Below are 18,862 nucleotides of genomic sequence, written 5' to 3'. Positions count from 1 at the left end.
AACCGGATGGTGGCTACAGGTGAGCAGGGAGGTAAGGGAGGCCAGAGTGGGTAAAGGGAGTCAAATAGATGGTAACAGATGGAAACTTAGACTTTGGGTGGTAAGCGCGCAATAGAGTATACGGACACCAAATTCTAATGTTGCATGCCTGAAATGTATATGTTATTAACTAATGTTACATCAATAAAAAAAAATAATAATGAAAACCCACGGAGCAGCTGTCAGCTTACAGGGGGATGCAGCACCAGTGGCCCCAGGCCCCAGGGGCTTCTCTATGAATTGGTTCCCAAAAGGCACCACGGTGAAGGCAGAGCCTGTCAGTGGGATCAGAAGCGGCTGGCCTATGTGAGGCCCCAAGGGGCGGTGTGTTAAGGGCCCTCCCAGCAGCAGCAACAGGCTGCAGACTTCGTCGGAAAGGCCGGAGACCTGGGGGCTTGGAATCCCAGGATTACGCCCTTGAGCTTGAACTCATGCCCTTGATTATCTCCTCCAAGGCTCTGTGACCCAGAGAAGTAAATAGTACATTTAAATATGCATTAAATCATGTGTTAATGACATTCCAATGCCGTGCATGGGTATGGGTATATCTGTAAAGGTTGACTCAGTGGAAAGACATGTTCAAACTGGAGAGGGGAAAAAAGACAAGTTTCGCCAAAATATCCATTTAATAAATATTTACTCAGGCGTTACCAAGACAAATAAGGCTGCATCCTGCCCTGTGGAACCAATCAAATAGTGTGATTTTCCCACATAGAGGTATGTATGTCAAGAAGAGGAAGGAGCAATTCAACAAGAAAAACAACATTCAGGAAGAGAGGGAAAGCAAATATTTTAAAACTCAAGCATCTAATAGTGTGCGGCAATGAGTTCAATTATACTCCAGAATTATTCCAAAATTTTACTTTCAAATTTTATTGACGTTCTAAACTATCTAGCTTGACATAAATAAGATCGTTGTGTACACTCAGCAAGACCTGAAGTTTAACTGGTTCTAAAAGCCATGGAATCGCTTCTCTACCCCGAGAAGGTGTGAACCTCATCATGGGGGGTCTGAGCAGGTGCACTTGGGGGAGCGCGGGGAAGGGAGGGGCGGAGGGGCGGGACGGAGGGGAGGCTGGACTGGTAGAGCTGTGTCCTGGGAGGCCTCTCACTCTTATTGGAAGAGCTGCAAATCCGCAGAACAGCTTAAGCACTGGCATGAAGACACAAAACATCCAAAGTCAAATTAAGGTGTTACTGAAAGGGCAAAGTGGGGAGGGAAGGTAGGAAGTATATGGGAACTCTGTACTTTCTGCTAATCTTTTTCAGTCTTACGTCCTCTACTTCAACCCCCAAAGTAAATCTAATTGTTTGAGTGGCTAATCCAGAGCTGTCAGTGCAGCTTCAGAAGTCATCCTGAGTACTTCTCTGTGCCAACGAGGAAATTACCACATGTCTGCACTGATTGGCAGGGAGGAGCGGGAAGCCAGCCAGCCCCAGAATTCTGGCCTGTTGGGCATGCCAGGGGGCGTTGCATTCTGGACCTTGGCCATTCAGCTGCCCACACCCCTACTGGCCATGGTTCCTCAGCCCCCTGGCCCTTGCTGCCCCTGGCAGGAGACCAGTGTGAAGAAGCAGGGCTGGGAAGGGAGGCCGGATGGTGCAGTGGGAGAGCTCCTAGGCTCTGGAGCAGCAGGTCTGAGCTGGAGTCCCAGGCCTCCCCTTACTCATCTGTAAAATGGGGTAATAATATTTATTTTACAGGACTCTTGGAAGGAGCAAATGAGATGCTAGTTATAAGACAATGAGCACCATGCCTGGCATGTTGAAAACATTTAATCAATGTTATATTTATTAAAATAGAAGTTATTTTATTATTTTTAATAATTACCCATTATTACTAAAAGTATAATTATGGTAATTATTGCTATTATAATTCCTTTCTCAGGGGGTTTTGACCAATTATACATCAACCGAGAGAATATATAAGTACCTACTAGAGACAGGAGTAGAGTTTACAGACAAGAAATGGCAGCTTTATGGCTACAATGTTATGTTATATTGTTAATTGTCATGACATAGCAAGGGACAGATGCAGATACTCAAAAAAAACCTCGGTTGAATTCCTGCTGGGTTCTACTCAGGAAGATCACAGCACTGACGTCCTGGGATAAAACAGTTACCGGAAAATCGCATTTGGGTCTGCACTGGTCCTTTGGCTCTGATGGGCAGCTGTCGCCCAGGTTACACTCCCAGAGCCGGATCTGGGGCGCAGCCATCGCCCTCCCTGGACGGCTTCCACGCTCCTCCAGCGGGAGCATCTTTTATGAGGTGACAGGCGAGGACCTCATACACACGCGGCCTGTGCACAGATGGACAGCACCACTGCGGGAGAGCCGGCTGCTGTGCGTCCTCACCCCTGGGGGCCCATCAGGCAGTCAGCGCCCAGGCAGGAGGCCTCAGGCCTCCAGGGCGACCGGCCCTGCTGGCTCTTAGCAGATATGGGCTCCAGCCGGCCTCCCTGGGGGCAGAGGTGACCTGGGTCTCTGGGCAGCTGGGGCGGCGTCCTTATGTGGAGAGCTGCTTCCCGCTCCGGACACCTTGGGAACCCTTTTTAAAAACTGGTGCATGCTGGGCCGGTGTGGCTCAGTGGTTGAGTGTCGACCTATGAACCAGGAGGTCACGATTTGATTCCACGTGCCCGGGTGGCAGGCTCGATCCCTAGTGGGGTTGTGCAAGAGGCAGCTGGTCAAGAATTCTCTCTCATCATTGATCTTTTTATCTCCTTCTCCCTTCCTCTCTGAAATCAATAAAAAGATATTTTTTAAAAAATCACAAACTGGTCCAAGGAGTACCAGGAGGGGCAGTGCCTCTGGCCCGCGACACAGACCCGTCAGTGGTAAGTGCCCAATAAACTTCTCTGGATTGTTCCTTCCAGACAGCACAGGGGCCCCAGTGTGTGACACGTTAGCCACGCGGGCTCGGCTTGTACTGTAAATATGTACTCAGGGACAGGGCCACCAGGAATGTGTTGCTGTGATAAACATGTGCAGAACGTTCATGGGAAGATAGCTCCTACCCCGGCAGTAGCAGTGGGAGGCACTATGATTTGAGTTAAGCAGATAACACCAAGGTCCTATCCCTTCCCCAGCACTTTTGTGACTTTCCGCTGAGCAGAGAGGCCAGAGGGCCCGAGTCACCCTGGGAGAGGCCGAGACGGGGTCTGTCCTGAGCCACCGCTTCTCTGCACGTCCCTCCTCTGGAGGCTGTGCGAGGAACTGTGTGACAGGAGCTAAACCTCAGCCTGGTGACGGTGGGTGCTCACCACGTGCCAGGAGCCAGAGCCGCCTCTGCCGTGGACATGGGCAGCGCTGACAGTTGGCAGGTGTGCCTGTAGCGGGCACTGGAGTCTGACCCCAGGACCTCTGGTGCCCAGTCTGGGGTGCTTGCTACTCCGCAGCCTCTCTGGGATACAGCCCTGGCGTGGGAACTGGCGGCGCGGGCTCCCCCGGCCTCCTGGCCGGACCTCGCTCAGCATTGGTGTAGGTTACACTGTAACCTGTTGTGAGGCTGGAGGCCGTGTTGGTAATGAGTTTAGGGCTGGCATCCAAACATCTCCTGAGGCGCTCCAGGAAGCCGGGGTGGCGAGTGGAGTGCAGGTAGAGGTGGGTCTAGGGAAGCCTCCCACCGAGGAGGTGACTTTGGAGGCCTTGGCGCTCCTCTCTGAACGTCACCTCCCGGTGCCCTAGCTTGTGATTTTCATCATTTCTCTATGAGAAAAGGAGGCTGTTGATTCACAGTGAAAGGAAATAGCATAGGTTCTGAAACTTCCTGTTTGTCTGGTATCTGCAAAGATATCTTATGCAAATATCCTCGCTCCTGAAAAATGTATGTGCACACACACACACACACACACACAGCACAGACCCTCTGCCTGGCCTGTGCACAGGGTCTCCTCTGTATTCAGTGAACTTAACATTGATGCCACAGACATGGTAGCCAGGGTACTGGGGGGACCTGTAAGGACATATGACTATTAAAATAGCAGCTTTTGCATTGAGTTCCGAGAGCTTAGCAGATGCCCCTCCCGGGTGAGTCCTTGCTCTGACTCATGGCCAGGGCTGGTTTGGCCTCCGCCTGGCAGAGCTGGCAGGGAGGGACGCCGGAGGAGGAAGCAGGTGTGTGGAGGGGTCTCATCCAGGCCTCAGGCTCCACCCAGCCCAGGATCTCCCTCCAGGATGTGCTGCGTCCCACCCCCAGGCCCACAGTGAGTGGAGATTGTGACAGGCGTTGAGCACTTTCGGTTGGTCCAGTGTGACCTTCCCCCGGCCTTTCTTTCTTTCACGGTTTGAACCTGAGCCTGCAGCTTCCCGAGAGCGATGACCTCCGGCACAGGCCCGAGACCCAGCCTGTGTGTGGGCTGCTGGCCGCCTCCGCGCCCAAAGCTTTTCTAACTGCTGAATGCAAGCTTCGATTTTAATAGGTGAAAGTGAAAATGACATGTGACTTCCAGAAAATTCTCAGAAATTCAAAAGACTTGTCACGGGTTAAAGAGCGCTCTTCAACCAGCTGGGTGCTTTTCTCATGTCCGGAGTTGCCCGACTTAGGGGAAATGGAAATATATGTTGCTGCAAGAGAGACCCTGGTTAGCTATCAATTACAATTTTTTTCATTCTTTAGTCCCTTCCTGTCCCCACCCAGAACCCTTGCCGGGGCAGTGGGAGGGTGGCCTTTCCCCCACCCCCTCCTCGTTTAGAAAGTGAAGAAGCTGAGGGCCCAGGGGAGAGCCCACCTAGCTCCTAGCTGGGTTCTCAGATGCTAGGCCAGTGCTTGTGTGGGCTGGGCTGGGACCTCTTGGGTCGGCTATTTACCAGCTGTGTGACCTTGAACAAGGTACTTAACCTTGCCAAGCCTTGGTTTGCTCACCTGTAGACTGGGGTCATGGTGGGGATGACGGAAGACATTTGTGCATAAAATGGCGGGTCCAGGCCCTGGAGGTCAATGGGGAAGGGTCTCGATGACCCCATGCTACAGACGCTCACCACTCTGATAGCGCCCCAGTCACTGCCATGGTTCACATGGGACCTCGAAGATCTTCAGAGAGTGTTTCTGGAATCTGTCCGTGGGGCAGAGGGTTGCCTCAGCCTGCTCTTGCTTTAGGGATGCCTGTGAGGGGAAGGGGGATGAGAAGTGAACATTTTTGTGAGAAGAGTTCTGTGAACTTGGCCTGCTGTCTCTTTGGCGGCTCAGGCTCGGAGGAAATGAGAGACCAGCTTCGTGCTTCTCCAGTCCTGCCGGTGAGACAAATCCATAGAATAATGGGAACAAATGCCCTGATGCATAACCCACGGGAGGCAACCGAAGAACGAGATCCAGCCCCTTTCACCGCTGCGCACTTACTGAGCTCCTACTGTATGCCTGATGTGTTGTCGAGCATTGGACAGGGCTCAGTGCAAACAGGGTTTCAGTTCATCCTCCCAAGAGCCACTCAGGCAGACACCAGTGTTCTCACTTATGGATGCGGCACAGAGAAGTTACGCTCCTTGTCCAAGTCACACAGGGGCAGGTGGGCCCTCAATGCTTTTGTCTCCTGCGAAGTCTGCTTGCCACCACCGCCCCGGTGCTGAGATGAAGAGACAGGTGCCCAAGAGCCCAGAGGAGAACCACAGACCAAGGAGGAGAAGTCCAGGGTGACTTCATGGAGGAGGTGGGGTGGGGAGGACAAGTCGGGGTGGATCAGGGCTTATCTGGGGAACAGAAGGCAGGGGCAGGAAAGAAAGTGGAGAAAGTCAATGACTGGACTCGGCTTTGCAGCACCTGGGGCTCCACGGGGGCCTCTTTTGGTCCCCCTGGAACTGGGGTGTCTGTCCCATGATGGGGTCCAGGCCTGGGGAGGCGTTGGTGCCTCAGCAGGGTCTCCCTGCTCCTCCCAGCTGGTTGCGGGGAGGGGGCTGACAGTCCAAGCTGGCAGTGCCCTTGCCGTGCTCGTTAGCCATGTGCACCTCACCCCAGGGACACGGCAATGGCTTTTTCATCGGTTGAGCCAGGTAGGGGACGCTGCGGAGAGGCAGGGATAGTGCAGGCACTGCCCCTTCTGCTCCCTCCCACCCCTGCGGACTAGGTTGAGGCCGGGACCTCAGAGAGGAGAGGGTTAGACAGGCTGGGCAAAGACTGGCCCCGAGATAGGGATGGCCCCATCCCCCGCCTCTGACGGGACCCAGCCTTGCCCGGCTCCTCAAGCATGGCCGCCTCCCAGTCTCCAGGCCCAACCTCGCAGGGTCGCACGCTTTCCCTGGTCAGGGGTCCCTTTGGGGGTGACACTCCGAAGGGAGAGAAGTTCTACTTGAGATGGTAGTTTCGTGGGAGGTGAGGGTGGAGGGGAGTCCCTGTGAATTGGGCATGAGCGTGACCTACTGTGTGCACAGGCTGCTGACCTCTGGGGTTCCCACCTGTGGTGCTGGTTCCAGGAATAAAAGGGAAGGCGTGCTTGCTTCCTAGGAGCTCTGATGCCTGGTTTTAAGCAGTCCCCCTTCCTACTGCTTCTCCTCCCTGAGGAGGGGCTGCACCTTCTCACAGACAGACCCACTCTTCCCGGAGACACCTCCTTTCCTGCTCCAGCACCTTTCCTGCCCGTGGCCTGGGCAGTGCTGCCTGGTATGTTTATACCACTCAGCTCCCTGAGCCAGAGGAATGGGAAACACGAGAAGCAACTCCTACCTCCCAAGAACAACCCTGAGGACGGGCTCCCATAATCTTTACTGTAAAGGTTCTGGCCAGCGCTGGCTCAGGAATATGAAACGCTGATAAGGAGGAGAAGGTAGGATTGCCACACCCTTCGGGGCCTGGAATTTCCCCAGCCAGAGCCCAGGCATTCTGGAGACAGGCTGTTTTTCCTCCTGCCTTCCGGAGGTGCCTGAGTTTGGGAAGGGCAGCAGCATGCCCAGCCACGACTAGATTTCCCAATTCTCTGGAAACGAGGGACAGCCGATGAGGTAGAAACGCAAGGAGTTGGGTGGGGCTTCCTAAAAACTTAGAGAGAGCTGGGGCCCGTGCTCTCCATCCTGCTCCCCGTCCTGCCCCGGAACACGGATGGGACCATGAGGCGACCTTAAAGAACGGACCGCAATGAAAACGCTCAGTCTTTAATGGAGAGAGAGGAAAAGCAGCCCTGACATCTGGCACCTGGCCTGCCACTCGGCGAGGCCTTGGTCCTGCTAGAAGCTGGCCTGGACGGTCTCTCCTTGGACATAAACAATCTCGAAGAACAACTAACATCCCACAAGGCCACTCTGCAACGCGATGAAGTGAGTCGGAACAGGCCACTTCATCATGTTGTCCAAGGGAAGACAAAACAACCAAAACACTAAAACACCTCCCTCTCCTGGTTCGTATGAGTGACAGCTGCTTCTCTACCAATGGCAGCATTTGCCTCCCTCTGGGCTGCCCTCCCTACGGATAACATTTACTAAGATATCCAGGCACAGTGTCACCTGTCAGGGGACCGGGCCCTGAGCGGGTCTGCCAAGGGCCAGCCTGTAGCGTGTGGGTCCTTGACTTCGTGCAGGAAAGATTTCACACACGAGTGCCGGTGACCATGAAGGCACGGTTATTAGAGCTGGGGACAGTGACGCAAGGAAGGGCATAGAGGAAACCACAGGAGAGCCCAGTCTGGGCTGCTGTGGCTCACGGGGAAGTCAGATTAAAGGAGGCCGTGGAGACAGGTTCGAGGGTTAGCCCAGGATGAGCTGCCACTGCCCATTGCTCCCCTGGTTGCAAGTCTTGTGGGAACCCTTAGAGCAGCGGTTCTCAACCTGTGGGTCGCGACCCCTTTGGCGGTCGAACGACCCTTTCTCAGGGGTCGCCTAAGACCATCCTGCATATCAGATATTTACATGACGATTCATCACAGTAGCAACAGTACAGTTATGAAGTAGCAACGAAAATGATTTTATGGTTGGGTCACAACATGAGGAACTGTATTTAAAGGGCCAGAAGGTTGAGAACCACGGCCTTGGAGTTTAGGAGATGGGTACCTGTGGAGGAAGAAGAGGAGGGAGGGAATGGGGCTGTCCCCGCATAGGGAGACCATGTGCTGGGTCATTCATCTGCAGGGTTTTCTCTCTCTCTTGCAGGCAGAGAGTGTGAGGGGAGGGGTCTCGGGGGACAGTTTCAGCAGAATATCCCTCGGTTTTCCAGGTGCGCCCTTTCAGGGTCCTGGTCTCCACTGATTGGTTAGCGCCAGGGCAGGGGGTCGTGAGTCATTGCAGCTGGTCCTGGCGTCACCACCTGGTTTTGCTGCGTTTCTGAACCTGGAGCTGGACTACGACTGAGGCCTCATGTTGTCTCTGGGAGCTGACCTTCTGCATCTGCTGTAAGTTGCTCGGCCAGTTTGTTGAGCTGTGTCTCCGTTTCCCTGTTCTACCTGCCAGGGAATTTCCCCGGCCTCTTACTGTCCCGCCTCAATAGAACTGTCCCTTCTCCTGACAGACCCAACCCAGAGCAAACTCCTCTCCTGGACTCTTCCCAAATGCACCCAACCAAAGCCCAAGTCCTACAGGTCCGCTCAGACAGCTTCTTCTGAGATGGCCCGCAGTTCCTCAGGGTGCTCAGTGGCCTTTGCTGCGATGAATGATAAGGCAACACGTTCAGCTACAGGTATTCACGTAAGTCCCCTGGGGGTCTGTGATCATGTGGACTGTGGTGCAGGTCTGGAGTGGGCCCCACCCTGTGTTTCTAACAAGTTCCCAGGGGTGCCAGTGCCGCGGGCCCTGCAGTCTAGGGTGTGATTCAGATGCCAGGAGTGCAGGCGTTTGACCCCGGGGCCCCAGGTGAACCCTGGGCTGCTGTCCAGAGGGAATACACATGCTTTTCATTTAATCCCTGCTATCTGGGCTTCTATTACTAGCGCCCAATGCCATCCATTGTCCTCAGACAGACCGCTGGTCTCAGCTGCAGGAGCTGCTGCTGGGGCCGTGTGGTGGCCTGGAGTGTGCAGGCCCAGACCAGGTTTGGGGAACTATTGCCTTTGAGGTGAAATGGTGAGCAGGCGGAGGAAGCGTGTCGTTTCACCTAGCGGCCTGCTTGAAAATCCTCAGAGGGTCCCACACTGGCTCCACGTTGGGCTCAGGGGCCAGAGATGAGAGTTTCCAAACTGTCCCTGCACCTGCCCACCTCGCCCTCCAGCTCCGTTTCTCACCACCGGACCCCTAACAGCCCCAGGACGGTTCACAGCTCTCTGCCTCCACCTTTGCTGTTCTGTGGGCCACGGGTGCCCTTCCACCTTCTTTCACCCAGCCGACCGCTGACTCCTACTCCGCTCAGCCTCCCCGATCTTTAGGGCCAGCCAACCGTCCCTTCTCCACGCCCCAAGTACCCCTTCTCCCGGCTTCCTCTACCCTCACTCTTTCCCAGGTTGTGTTGCATTTATTTATCCTGTGCTCATCTTTTTATTGGGTGTCAGACTGGAGGGCAGGAACCAGGGTTTACTCATCGTAGCATCATCCTCTGACATAGTCCTCAACACTCAATGACCAAGAAGTCTAACTAAAGGCTCCGATTCCACCCAAGCCTGCCCCTTAGCCTCTAACCAAATGAATGAGGGTTGTAAGAATAGTGAAAGAAACCTCCCAGTAATGTTTCCCCTTTCTGGGTTATGTGAAATTGGGGGTTCCACGGGCTTTGGGCACGAAGCTGTAGGTCATACCTCCCTTGGAAACTTGCCCCCCAAGTAAAATACAGGCTTCCGAAGAGCCACAGGAAGGAAGGAAGTTGGGAAGTTAGCTTGGTTCTGTAACTGAAAAGAGCAGCTGGGGCCAGAAGCAACAAGGACGCTTTCAGGACTCTGTCCATCTCTTAGCTCTCCTCTTCTCGGCATCAGCTCCATTCCCAGGTAGGCTGTGCCCTAGGCTCGAGTCTGGCAGTGCCCGCCAAACTTGACTCTGACTGGCCCGGCTTGGGCTGTGTGTGTCCGTCCCTGCGGCCAGAGAGGTGTGCTGTGCTCAGCCAGGCCTGGGCCCCTGCCCCTGCCCCTGGGCAAGCACAGGAACAGAGAGGGGGGAAAGAGCTGCTGCCCAAAGGAAAACCAAGATGGTGCCACCAGAAGGCGATGCTGGGCTGGGAGACGCAGTGCTACCTGCTCCAATCCATCCGTCACTGTGCGTGCGCCCCTCGCCCCTAGGTCTGCCCTGGGCATTTTGCAGACTTGCACAGAGCGTCTGGATAAGACCCACGCAGGCTTCCAGAGGGAAAAGCTGCCCTTGGAGGCGGGGAGACCAGGGGGAATTCTCACTCACCAAGGGCAACACAGCGCTGGCTCTTCTCAGGAGGAAGTGGGAATTTCCACAGGGCAAGTTCCCTTCCCGGTGCAATGAATGACTGTCTTGGTGAGAAACCCGTGGGCAGCTTGTTGAGAAGAGGGAGGTATTCTCTGAATGAGAGGGAACTTACCACCTTCCTTTCAATGGTGACAGTGCTTCTGGGGGCACGGCAGGGTGTGATTGATTCATCTGCAGATACATACATCCGTGCAGACACCGTGCTGCTGGCCTCTGCAAAACACATGCCTGGAGATCATTTCTGCCACCCAGGATATGTCACCTTTGTCACAGCCGCTCTCTCCACCACCCCCACGCCCTGCGGGCCCAGGAGTGTGGGCCTGGAGTTCCCCGGCCGGAGGCCAGACGACAGGTTTCTGTGTGTAGGGATTGGGGGGTGAGGAGCGGGCAGAAGTGGGGGTGGCAGTGGCCTAAGTCCCTTCCAGAGCCTGTCCTGGGCCTCTCTCCTGGGCTGTCTCTTCCCACTGAGTTTCTAACCTGGACCTCTGTCTCTCATATCTCGCCTCCCTGCCTGGGGATGCTCAGACTTGCTCTCTCCTGCCCCATGGCAGTCAGTGGGCCCGGGGGCACCACCCGGGGACCCCACCCGGGCTGGCAGGAGACAGTTGACTTCCTAGGGGCCCGCTCACAGAGCCTGGGGACACAGTGGAGCTGTGAGGTCAGACTTGTGGAGGGACATGGGGGGGCGGCAGTTCCCCAGCAAAGCTGGAGGCCAGGGAGTACAGGGAAGACAGAATGAGGGCTGTGTCTGAGGGACCTGGTTCTAGGAAGATATAAGAATGGAATGAGGGGCTGGGTTAGGGAGACTCTCTCCTGTCTTCCAAAAGTCCGTAATCTTGCCATATTGTTTTCTTATTATAAGAGAGAGAGAGAGAGAGAGAGAGAGAGAGAGAGAGAGAGAGAGAGAGAGAGGTGGACAGAGAGATGCAACATCTCTTGAAAATTTGCCCCCACATCTAAGCTCTGTGCTCCTCTTTCCTGGCAGCGGTTACGCCTTCCTGACTCGCTGAAGATCTGGACTGGGAATTACACTCTTAAGCTTCTCATGAAAAGCAAAATGAAATTTCACCCTCATTCCTCACTGTGCAGACTGTAGGGAAAAACGAAAAGAACACAAAACAGAAAGGATTTACAAGAGATTGCAAGCTAGAAAGTGAGTGAGAAATGAAAACAAAACAAAATGTTATTTTTAATTTTCTTTAACAGCAACTCAGAAACACCAGTCAACAAACCACTGAGGAGGGGCAGGTGCCGGGTGCACCAGGGACCGGCTGTGCAGGAGGCAATTTAGGATGAGAACCAGGGAAAACACGTCCCCAGCCAACTGGCCGCTGGGGTATGGAGTCTCTGCGCGGAGTGGCCTCTGGGGGTGGCTGCCTGGGAGCACGCGTCTGCCTGGGAGAGCGGGCTGCCCGGCGTGGGTGGGTGAAGGGGTGGCCTCCCTCCTCTTGGGGGGGCTTCTCCCCCCCACCCCACCCCAAGCCATTGTCTGCCTGCATCAGCTGCAGACTGTATTTATGGCTTCTCGGAATTTTCCGAATGAAGTAACTTTCTCCCCAGCCCATGTTCTTCACAACGGAAACTGGATCCGCACAGTCCATGGAGACTCACAAAACAGCATGACGTCACCCGCAGGGAGTAGTCATTTCAGACACCTTCGCGGCCTTTTGTTCTAGAGCTAAGGGCTGTGACTCGCCTGTGGAGGTCGTCCTGCCCGCAGAGGAGGGGCTGGGGAGGGCCGGCCTGCTGGGTGGCGGCAGGGGGACTGGACAGCAGGCCGTGGTAGGAGGTCGCTGTGCTTCCTCTCCAACTGCGGAGCCGGCGGTGCGGCTCCGTGACACAGCTGTGACCGGGACAGCCCACCTGTCAGGGACACTGCCTTCTGTGTCCCTTCCCTTTGGGCCTCTGATGCTCAGAGACGGCGGAGAGCACTGCCCCGCAGGGCAGATGGCCTGGATTCAGCCTGTCGGGCGTGCAAAGCTCCGGAGCCTGTTTCCTCCTCTGTAAACGTGGGGAGGGCGAACAAACTCCCAGCTCTGTGACCCTGTAGCGATGCCCTGGGGCAAACCAGAGTGTGCGGGCCGGGAAAGGAATGCCTGTCCTTAAAGCGGTGGTTCTCAACCTTCCTCACGCCGCGACCCTTTAATACAGTTCCTCATGGTGTGTGACCCCCAATTTCATTGTTACAAACTGAACATAATTAAAGCATAGTGATTCATCACAAAAACAATATGTAATTATGTATGTGTTTTCCGATGGTCTTAGGTGACCCCTGTGAAAGGGTCGTTCGACCCCCAAAGGGGTCGCGACCCACAGGTTGAGAACCGCTGCCTTAAAGGGTCCTGTAGCCTCCAGTGTTCTCGGGTTCCTGCTGGGAGGGGGGACGGGGGGGGGGATTGGCAGGGACTGTGGTCAATGTCCTCTTAGCTAATAATTAAGGTATTATTTAATGAAAGCTCCAACAAGAGCGGAAGCCATCCAGTCATCCGGGAACCCAATCAGCCAGTGCCCGAGGCCTGACTGATTACAGGAGAACCGGAGCTGTCCTGTCTTTGGGGGAGCAGGGGTGGGGGAGTGGGGGGGTGGGAAGGCTGTCACCATTCAAGACGGTGGTTGGCCCACAGGGGAAGTAATCATATCATTATGCTAATAATTGAGAGTTACCAGGCCCTGCGCTGAGGCCAGGGCCGGTGGTGGGTACCCAGGCCGCTTCACGATGATTGTAGGCTTGAGTTCCAAAGCCAGGTCTGTCTGATGCCCAGGCCCGTGTGTTTAGCCACCGAGCCATTCTGCTCCCACTCACAAACAGAGGGGTCTGTGAGCGGTGTGCCTTGTTCATTTTGTTTTCTTGTGAACCTGGTACGTGGTGAGGTAGGAAGGCCAAGTACTTCCCCTCAGGGGCTGGAGGTGGGTCATCTAATCGCATCCCTCGGAAGCACGGTGTCGATTCTGTTACAACTTGTTTTTTTCCTAAATCAAATGATCCAGAAACAACAGATACCCGTAACTATTTTAAAAGGCTGACATGGGAAATAAACTGACCAGCTATATTTATTCTACAGCGAGGAGTGCTATTTGAGCAGTGGAAAGCCAGGGAACCCAAGTCCCGCCACAGTCTGAGTAATTAGGACTCCATTAACCACATGCCGAATTCCGATCAGCAGAAGGGGGCTTGGCCATATAACTCTGGAACTGGAATGATTTCTCTCTAATAAGACTTTCTTTTTAATAGAAGTTGTACAAAAAGAATCATAATTTTGGGGGGGGGAGCTCCGGGTCCCTTTTATTTATAGATTCTCAGAGGCAGGGCTAGAGAACAAGGTCACTGCCTGCTTTCCAAGCCTCTCTCTCTTCCAACTGCAGCTCAAGCCTAGGGCAGGGCAGGCCTTGGGAGGGGCGGGCTTGTCAAAGGGAACGGAAGACAGTGCAGAGCTCCTTGGTGCTGGGGACGGGGGCTGCCACTTTCCAGAATGAGGACTGCAGACTGGCTGGAGGTTTGGTCACGGAGGATCCGGTGTATTCCCATTCCACATGATGAACACATACCTGTTAAAGATCATGGGAAGCACAGTGGATTTCTAAGCGCAGGCATGAAAACACTTCTGGCCCAGCCAGCATGGCTCAGTGGTTGAACATCGACCTATGAACCAGGAGGTCATGGTTCGATTCCCAGTCGGGCCACATACCCGGGTTGCAGGCTTGATCCCCAGTGTAGGGTGTGCAGAAGGCAGCCAATCAGTGATTCTCATCATTGATGTTTCTATCTCTCTCTGCCTCTCCCTTCCTCTCTGAAATCAATAGAAAATATATATTTTTTAAAAATTCTGTAATTAAGCAAGATGATGTCACTCTATCTCTGGGGATCTAACAGCACCACCATAATCACAGATGCAAAACTCACCAGAGAGAAGTGTCATGCTTCCTAAACAGAAAAGCCTGACTAGAAAGAAAATATAAGCTTCCATGATTCTCATTTGCTCTGTTATCTTCCAGAGGAGTTCCATTCGAGGAATCCCCTTTGACAGAACTTAGTAACTGTGGCCACCAACACCTGGGTCTTTCCTCTGGGATCTCGATGGAAATCATCCTCTTGAGTCGTACAGGGTGTGTGTTTGACATTTTAAAGCTTCACTGGTTAAGAAAGGCACCCTCCCCTTCTCAGTGTGGCGTGAGGTTGGGCAGCTCACAGTCATGGACCTGAGCATTTTCCTTCTCCCTGGCACTGTGGGGGCTCTGGGCTTGAGGGGTTCTTTTACTGAGGAGGGGCCCTCAGAGCTGATGAGATGATGCCTGGGAGGTCCTATGGGCCCCTCTCTGGCCACTGCTAAGAAGACGCACGGAGCCCTGACCGGTTTGGCTCAGCAGATAGAGCGTCGGCCTGCGGACTCAAGGGTCCCAGGTTCAATTCCAGTCAAGGGCATGTACCTTGGTTGCGGGCACATCCCCAGTAGGGGGCGTGCAAGAGGCAGCTGATTGATGTTTCTCTCTCATTGATGTTTCTAACTCTCTATCCCTCTCCCCTCCGCTCTGTAAAAAAATCAATAAAATATATTTTTTTAAAAAAAAGGAAGACGCATGGACAGGGGTTCTAATTCATAAAGCAGTTATTAAAGCTTCCTCAGCAAATCAGAAATTGTGTGATACTGTTTAAACCATTCGCACATAAAAAGCTAGAGTATGTCAATAAATCACATCATGTATTCTGCCAAGAAACAAGAGGGAGAACTTACACGGAGCCACTGTAAGGTACCAGGCACTTTCAGAGGCGGTGACTCAGCGGGGGAGGCAGGGTGTCTCGGGCTGCCCACAGCATCGCCACAGCCGGGCTGGCTCTTGGTCTGGTCTACTCCCCACCCTCGGGAAGCGGACTTACTGTTCAAGCCTTGTTTTCTTTATGGGGATAATGACAGCATCAGCCCGTACAGGGCCAGGCACACGATGCACACAGCACTCAGGTAAGTTAGTTTTATTCCTTATAAGTCTAGGAGGTGGGTACTTATTTCAAAACAGAGGTTCTGAAAGCTTAAATTACTTTACCACGGTCGGTCCACGTTAAGTAGAGCACGGATCTATTCACTCCAAGTCTGCACACTTTTCAGTATTCTGACCCAAAAATGAAATTTAAATGAAAATAACAAAAACTGTCAACAGCTCAGGGAGGTGAAATATAGAACTTATATCTGATTACATGTGTCTTCCCTCCCTGAAGTCAGGGGATTTACTAAAATAAGAATCACCCACACCTGAAAACTATAGAGCAAATTTGGGGACCCCCATATTATATTTTCTCCTACGTTTGAATCACAGGCCAAAAGAACAGCCTGTGCTGATGGAATTGTACTGACTAGGACTATCCAAAGGCAGCGACAGCATTTTGCCAGATTTCTGTGCCAGTGACCTAGAAACTACTTCAAACCCTATTTTTGTTTCTTAGGGGCTGAAATTTCAGTGAAACAGTCCAGCTAACTCTGACCCAGAGTCTTCGAATTTGGAAATTAATCCCCAAAGAGAGGGAATATTAATTTTATTGCGACAGAAAATAACCTCATAGCCCATTATAGGAAGAAATAACTAACTCTACAATGCCTCCCTTCTACGTACTTGCAACTTACAGCATGAGGATTCAAGAGAATTAGGTTAGTGACTCTTCTTGAACCTCCAGAAGGCATTTCGTTTAATGACACATACAAAAACACATAAGCACTCGGTATGTGTGCAGAAGGCATATCATACAATTTTAAAAGAACATAAATGGACACTGTAAAATAATTTGAATTTTCTGAAATATAATCATAAGATAATATATACACACATTTATTTGAAATGGTTCCAGCAAATAAAATTACCCATTTAAAAATAAATCTCAGGAGATTTACAGTTGCGTATTTCCAGTTGAAAGTACTCTGGGTCAGAGTTTATTATTAAATTGATCCTTAGACTAATTTGGACATGAAAAAATAATAAACAAATCAAAATTGAGGGGGTACTAGGGGAGAACAACCTATTGAATGCTCCTCAGTGAGAGATTCCTAAGCGGATACAGTGACAGCGTCGCCCTGAGTGTGGGTCATTCTCCGATACTCCACATTTCTCATTTCCTTTCACAAACGCTTCCCAAGATGTGAAAAAGGACCCCCAGGGAATACTGAGAAACTCAATGAACACCACAGACACCTCTGACACACCCGAGCACCAGGCATGTCCTAACCCAGGGCTTACGTTCACCAAGGGCCCTATAGACGGGACCTAGGGTCCTAACGTGAATTAGAGGTCTGCAGCAGACACTGGGATTGAAGAAATCCTCGTTCTAATCAGAAAGGTAGTGCCTGAGCGGTGAAGAGGTGGTCACACCTCACCTGCTAGGGGAACTCGCGCACCTTCTGCTTAGCTCCCTCTCAGCATTCCCAGTGTCGGGTGCTTTCTCGGGGAAGTGTGTTATTCAATGTGGATTTTTTTTTTTTTTTTGAGAAGTGAAAAGATTTCTCACTTAAAATGTTTGTCACCCTCGCCGGTTTGGGTCAGTAGTTAGGGTGTCGGCTCTTGGACTGAAGGGTCACAGGTTTGATTCTGCTCAAGGGCACTTACCTGGTTGCAGGCTCGATCCCTGGCCCCAGTGGGGCAGGTGCAGGAGAAACCAATCGATATGTCTCTCTCACATCGATGTTTCTCTGTCTCTCCCCGTCCCTTCCCCTCTCTCTAAAAATCAATGGGGGGAAATATCCTCGGGTGAGGATTAAAAACAAAAAAATGTTTTTTAATGTTTATCAAGGGAAGATGATAGGTTTGTAGTGATCTTCCTGTTCACAAACAAATGGAGATTAGACTTAGAAAGAGGCATTGTGGTTTAGGACAGTATCAGCTTAAGGAACAGGTCAGTGCTTTGGTTAACCATTAAAGTCCACAGAACACAATGGCAAGAAAGTATATTTTCATGTCTCTAACACAAGCCATTTGTACTTTAAAATGACATTTAGCATAACCCCTGGGTGGGCGGGGAGACCTGTGAGTAGTGGGCAGTGCAGCAGAGGTGAGGTGACAGACCATGTCTGGGTTCACATAGCTGTTCTGCCCTTTTCTTAATAGTGAGGCCGCCTTTCCCCCTCCCTCGGTAAGTTCTAATGCCCCTCCATCTCCACAATTCTATTATAGGAACTTGTTTATGTTCATAGATCAGGCTTCACTCAAGTGACTCATCAGAATGTCAGAAAAACCCAAGACATTTGATTTCCAGAGTTTAGAGTAATACCTGCTGATTCAGCTGAACTTAATCCTGTCTGGAACAAAGAGAGACATAAATAAGGTAAACTGACAATGGCAGGTATGCCAGAAACCATAATTGCATTTTGAATGGAAGGCAATAAGGTACCATTTCCAATTGCAAAAGGTCAATGTATCTCCTGCTGCCAGCGCCCAGACCTTGATAGGTATCGTTGTGGTCATCCCAGCAATTCGTACTAATAACTGTCTAATCTAAGGGGGCTGAAGAAATACAGAACAGCATAAATGAAAGTGAACATTTAGAATAAGAAAACAAAACGAAAGATGACGATATAAAATAAACGAGGAATGAGGTTCTCATAAATCACCATGATGACCTACGCTACAGCTGCTTCTGGTAGAACCCAAATTTGGCATGAAGCTTTTCACCACCGAATGTGAAAGAGGAACCCTACCCGGTCACTGACATAATTCAGACAGCACGTAAGATGAAAGCAAAGCTCAGCAGAAATGCAGTTTGTGGTTGCAAGGAGCAAAAGTTCCTCCTCAGGGGTCTTCATAAAGGATAACTGTGTCAGCAGCAGCCCCAGGAACTTTCCTTCCAATAGACGCAGTGGTTAGGCACAGAGTGCTAGTCCTTACTTCAAGCCAACTGCATCACAACTAAGCAGAGGCAGGCATCATAGCATGATGGGGAGAGGAAGAGCCTTCCGTTCTTGTACTGCCTGAGTTCAAGTCCCAGCTCTGCCACTTACAGCTATGTGACCTTGGGCATGTCATTCCAACCACCTCCGGTGCCTTAGTTTCCCTGTGAGGCGTGGATAACAATGCAATTTGCAAAGATCGAATGAGTTAATAAGCACTGTACAGTGTTGCCACTTGTTTTATTTTTATCCTCACACGAGGAGTGAGGATATTTTTCGATTGATTTCTAGAGAGAATGGAAGGGAGTGGGGAGGGAGGGAGGGAGGGAGGGAGGGAGAGAAACATCCATGTGAGAGAGACACATTGATTGGTTGCCTCCTGCACGCACCCAGACTTGGGTCGGGGATTGAACCTGCAACCCAGGAACATGCTCTTGACCAGGAATTGAACCCACAACCCTCTGGTGTGCAGGTCAATGATATAACCACTGAGCGACACCTGCCAGCACAGGTTTACTGCCTATTAATAAAGAACTCAGTAGAAGTAATTGGGACAGGCACTGCTGTAATACAGTTCAGTATCTAGCTCCATACTGACCTGACCTGAGCCCAAAGCCCAAGGTAGATTTGAGAACGCTGCTGTCCAAAAGCACCTTCTGCAGAAATGAAAATGTCCTATGTCCGGGC

At 52.0% G+C, this 18,862-nt stretch overlaps 2 long non-coding RNA genes across 2 annotated transcripts; one reads left to right on the top strand and one right to left on the bottom strand.

Moving 5' to 3' along the window:
- Positions 1–4,126: 4,126 nt before the first annotated feature.
- Positions 4,127–12,359, top strand: LOC132219667 (uncharacterized). The gene is made up of 3 exons (XR_009449561.1): positions 4,127–4,246; positions 11,520–11,649; positions 11,874–12,359. It is a non-coding gene; the product is annotated as an uncharacterized LOC132219667 (long non-coding RNA).
- A 528-nt stretch (positions 12,360–12,887) lies between these two features.
- LOC132219666 (uncharacterized) lies at positions 12,888–18,481 on the bottom strand. The gene is made up of 3 exons (XR_009449560.1): positions 15,044–18,481; positions 13,860–14,101; positions 12,888–13,283 (listed from the first exon to the last, which is right to left on the bottom strand). It is a non-coding gene; the product is annotated as an uncharacterized LOC132219666 (long non-coding RNA).
- Between the last annotated feature and the right edge of the window lie 381 nt (positions 18,482–18,862).

Source organism: Myotis daubentonii, chromosome 17 (assembly GCF_963259705.1).
Source record: "Myotis daubentonii chromosome 17, mMyoDau2.1, whole genome shotgun sequence".
Classification (NCBI taxonomy): domain Eukaryota; kingdom Metazoa; phylum Chordata; class Mammalia; order Chiroptera; family Vespertilionidae; genus Myotis; species Myotis daubentonii.
The sequence above is the reverse complement of the archived record's forward strand: the minus strand, read 5'-3'. Positions and strand labels throughout refer to the sequence as shown.